A 4482-nucleotide genomic window follows, 5' to 3' on the forward strand; every position below is an offset into this window, starting at 1 on the left:
GGGGGGGGGGTTAGAGTACCTCCAGAACATCTCAAGTATCAGTGTCCACACCCGAAACGTCTCAAGCATCAGCATCCCCGCGCTGAAAAACTGCGGTGGGGGCACTTGAACTGAAGCTCATCAAACAAGTTTTAGTTAAGGCACACCCACTTTCATTTTCAGTGCAGGGACACTAGTACATGAGATGCTAGAATCTGCTCCAACACACTGTAATTACGGTGCATCAGAGCAGCCTCACTGCACGTGTGTAGGTGCCCTCGGAGCCACTCTGATTAAAGTGCCTCTCCCCCCACACCCAGAACACGTGTATAAACTCCCTTTCAGATCAAGGTTTCTCAAGATAGGCACCAATGAAGTGAGAAACACATTAGTGAATACCTATGAGAAGTTTGGTTTCACCAACTTGTCCAATATCTCACGGAAATACGGGGGCAAAACTGGACAGGGCACACAGAGAGACACCCCCTTTAAGCTGGTTCTGCAAGTACACAGAATGAGGCAGAGGTCCCAAGGAAAAAATAGGGTGTATTCACATAATGAAATACTCTACCATACTACCTGCATATAGGATGGCTGAATTGCTTATACAGGCAAACTTACCTCAGGTATTTCCTAACTTGTTTGACTTTGCAAACTTAATAATGTCCCTTCAATTTTTTGTTGTTGTTGTTGTTCATAATAGTATATATGCTATGGAGATGCTTTACAAATGCTTTAATAAAAGCAAGCAAGCTGAATGTTAGATGAAGACAAATTCTTGTTCTCTGAACTAATATAGCTCCACAAAAGGCAATATATAATATGCCAAGCTCTAAACTCCCACCGTATGCTTTATTCATTGTTTCTTGCCCCTGGGAACAAAGAAGAAATTCTTAGTTTATTTAACTTTTTTACATTTTGGTTGAAGTATTTGCCTGAAAACACAGACACAGCCCCTTGCAAGGTAGGGAAGAGTTGGGTGCGTGCCTGCAAAAAAGATAACTCTCAGCTCCAAGCCAAACCTGCTTTGATTATAAATAGAGGGACATGTCAAAAATCCCTTTTCTTCTTTCTTGTTTTGTTTCCTTTCCTAACCACGGATTTCTTGTAAGTTGTTAGAGGTGGGATATTCTCATTTCATAAGACATAAATATGTCACCTCTCTATACCAACTCTTATATCAGCAGGTCTTGATCAAGATACTATTCTTAAAATTACTCAAGATACTCTTAGATATTCCTCTTCCTTGTAATGAAGGCTATATTTAAAATAAAATGTAGCCAATCCCTTTCAAGGTGCCAGCAAGGCATGTTCTGATGTCAAAAATGGACCCCTAAAGAGCTCAGACTACTAAATACCAAATTCTCTACTGGTGAAACTCCTTTAAAAATGGAGTTACACCAGCAGAGAATTCGGTCCAGAAGATCACTATAGTATACTTTTGAAGACATCTGGACCCTACATTTCAGAGGAGTTCACAGGAAGCTGTGATCTCATTTCTTTTCAAAATTTCCATTGGCAAGTAAAACAGTGACATGGCTCCAAGAAAGGACATATCACCTCCTGTAGGTTACAAAAATAAGAGGTGGCGGCAGATGTTGGCCAAGCTTCCACACCAAGTCCACATGCTATTTAACCATGCTCTTTTAATGGGGAAGGAGAATGCAAATCATGTTCAAAAATGGGATGCAGCAGATGCAGAGGTGCCCCACAGCAATCCTACCACCCCTATGTTCTGTTTGATAAGAGGGCTGGAATATATCCTAAGGACCAGGGGATGGTTGTGGTCTCTGGTTCCTCAAAACCATTTCCAACCTCTTCTCCTTGGTAACATGAAACCAATGACAGTAGAAGCTGGAGCCAGGCTCAGATCCCAGCATGGGTCCGCAATAGTTAGACAGAAAAATAATATGGTGTGGCGCTCTACAACCTCTATTGGTCCAGATGAAAAATAGTGTCCTCCTTCGCTGGCTCATTTATCCACCACCTTCAGCCCTGTGAGAGAGGACTCCGTTGGGCTTACAGAGAAGGAATCCCACCTACCACATGTAAGTGAGGAAGTCTGTATGGAAGGCACCCTCTGTGCTGATATACAGGATACAATCTAAGGTAACAGCTAGTATATAACACTTGGTACTTCGGGTTTTCCATTAGCGCCAACACTTAATCTATTCTGATTCCCACGCATAGGGAAAATTGGTTCCAAAAAGGAAAATTGGTTCAAAAAGTGGCAAATTTCTTATCCATTATCTTGAGCAATGATCAGCTGATCCCAAAAAACAACTAATGCTTGTGCTTACAAGAATAAAATGTAGCAGTAAGGGTAATGGGATGGTTAATATCCTACTGTATCTCCAGCAACTAGACCATAGCAGTACATTTTTTAAAACTGCTTTTTCGTGAATACGAAGGAAGCACTTGCTGCAGCATGAAATACCCTCTCCTTTCAATGGGTAGCTCATTTTTCACATGCACACATAAAAAAATCCTGCGCATTATTTTTCAAGCAGAAAGGATGGCTGTGGCAAAGAACACAAGTAACCTCACTGCTTTTCAAACTTCAAGTCACAGAACCTTTTCATATCACTATTTCTGCCATAGAAACCCTGCTCCTACCCCGTGACCTGATGCAGAACCAGGTGACACCACCTCCCAGCCTGAACTGCCATTACCCCCAATCTCTTTGTGGATCCCCTGCTGATCTATCACACAACTGAGCCCTAGCAGGCACTGCATGAGCCAGATTACGGGGCTCCATAGGCCAGATCCAGCCTGCGGGCTGTATGTTGGACACTGTGCCCTACACTGACCCTGACTCTGGATGCATCTGGATGAGTGGAGTTTACATGCCTGTCTATGCCCTTCTTCCTATTGTAAACAAGTGAAGCCTTGGCCCAGAATCCTCCGAGTGGGGAGGTTACTTGCCCTGTGCATGCCAGTGCATAGGCAACTTGAATGGCATCTCTTGCATTGCACTGCAAATCTTGATTTCACATTCAAAAATTTACAAGCTTTATGACATAGCTTACTTGTAAGTCGCCATATGTTCTCAACTCATTAAGCCTTTTAGTGTATGCAGATACAGGACTGTAGGTTTTCTACCAAAGCGTGCTAAATTATGCACTACCTAAGCTGCAATCAGATCACTAGTGGGTAATGACACATTGATCAGTCAGCACTTGTTACTTCAACCAATAGATTTTATTAGTTGGATGGTAGGATGACTGCTTTCCAGGGTTGTGTTAGGGTTATAAGCTTCATTCAGTTATTTATAACAGTAACTGTATCTAAAGTAAAAAGTTGCCTAGATAAATGTGGTGGGGAGAGCAGGGCGGGGAAAATAATCACTTATCCTTTGCAATTCAATTATCAGTTTTGCCTTAAAAGATGTTTACTTTCAAGGCACGTTATCCCTCTCCTCTTCCCCTCCAGTCAGAGGTGCCTCACCTAGGAATCCAAAACACAGACTACTCTTTAAGTCCATGTTCATTATCATTTTGCACCAGCACTGGCTACATGACTCCTTTTTGTGGTCCCTGCTGCTGAAAAAGAAGGTTCTCTTTATAAGAGCAATTCATATAGATGTAAATAATGCCCAAATAAAGAACTTCAAGTGACTGGAGTTAAGCCCCAAGGGCTGGGTTCTGCCTTTACTGTTGTGGCTCCAGAACAACCCCAATGGCAGAAGGAGAGGGATTTTTTTTTTTGTTCAGATACAACTGAAGCCTCACAGGATGAAGCCATGAGGTTTTATTGCTGTCAGCCCTCAACTGCACTCATCCCCATTTTATCCTCAAACCACAATCCTGGCTAAGCTTTCTCAGGGCCCTAATGTCTTCTCAGTCAAATGACATGAACATAGTTGCTTACATTTCATAATTTAGCTTCTTTATCAAGTGTCACTTTATTTTTGCTTTCTGATGCAAATACAGTAGCATTCCTTGAACCCCAGATGGTTTTTATGACCTGTGATGGTTTCCATCCTAGCACAGTAAGTCTGTTCAAAGATAGAAAAAATTCAAAGGAATACGGTCTTCTGGTTCCATTTGCTTCCTATATCCTTTGAAAACCCACTATCTGTCACAGCACAAAAGGCGCACTTACAGGTGAAATTCTGACCCCATGGAAGTACAGCACAGTCATGGATAAGCTACGCCTGAAGAGAAGTGGATTCAAATTCAAAAATTATGCCTGAGGAGGAGTCATATTTATGCTAAAGTATGGAGAAAAAGAGTTGTTTTATAACTAGGTGCATCAATTTACTCTATCGAAAGGAAGACTGGGCTTCAGAAATTATAAAAACAGTGATTTTAGACTTGACAAGTCTGTTTTTCTACTGACAGAGAAATGGAATACAAGTGAGCAAGTGTCATGGATACCAAATTGCAGATTACTTCAAAAGAACAGAAGAAATAACTGATTGACAGCCAAAATAATGCTCTTACATGTTACTGTAACCTCTCTTCTTTTGGTACAGGTCTTTTGGACAGCAGCTCTAGAGGT

This window comes from Crocodylus porosus, unplaced genomic scaffold (assembly GCF_001723895.1).
Source record: "Crocodylus porosus isolate Cpor-Errol unplaced genomic scaffold, CroPor_comp1, whole genome shotgun sequence".
Classification (NCBI taxonomy): Eukaryota; Metazoa; Chordata; order Crocodylia; family Crocodylidae; genus Crocodylus; species Crocodylus porosus.